Here is a 626-nt window from a genome sequence, read left to right on the forward strand (position 1 = left end):
ATAATCATGGCCTCTAAACCTTCAAGCTGCATACTGGACCCTATTCCAACTAAACTACTGAAAGAGCTGCTTCCTGTACTTGGCCCTCCTATGTTGAATATAATAAACGGTTCCCTATCCACCAAATGTGAACCAAACTCACTAAAAGTGGTAGCTCTCAGCTATAAAGCCGCTCTTGAAAAAGCCAAACCTTGACCCAGAATGTTTTTATTTTTATTTATTTTTCAACACTTTTTATTTGTATTTTTTATTTTATTTTTTATTTATTTTTAAATCGACCTATCAAATCTCCCATTTCTCTCAAAAATGTTAGAAAAAGCTGTTGCGCAGCTGCCTTCCTGCCTTCACTGCCTTCCTGAAGACAAACAATGTATACGAAATGCTTCTGTCTGGTTTTAGACCCCATCATAGCACAGAGACTGCACTCGTGAAGGTGGTAAATGACCTTTTAATGGCGTCAGACCAAGGCTCTGCATCTGTCCTCGTGCTCCTAGACCTTAGTGCTGCTTTTGATACCATCGATCACGACATTCTTTTGGAGAGATTGGAAACCCAAATTGGCCTACACGGACAAGTTCTGGCCTGGTTTAGATCTTATCTGTCGGAAAGATATCAGTTTGTCTCTG

The sequence above is a fragment of the Salvelinus sp. IW2-2015 genome, linkage group LG14 (assembly GCF_002910315.2).
Source record: "Salvelinus sp. IW2-2015 linkage group LG14, ASM291031v2, whole genome shotgun sequence".
Classification (NCBI taxonomy): domain Eukaryota; kingdom Metazoa; phylum Chordata; class Actinopteri; order Salmoniformes; family Salmonidae; genus Salvelinus; species Salvelinus sp. IW2-2015.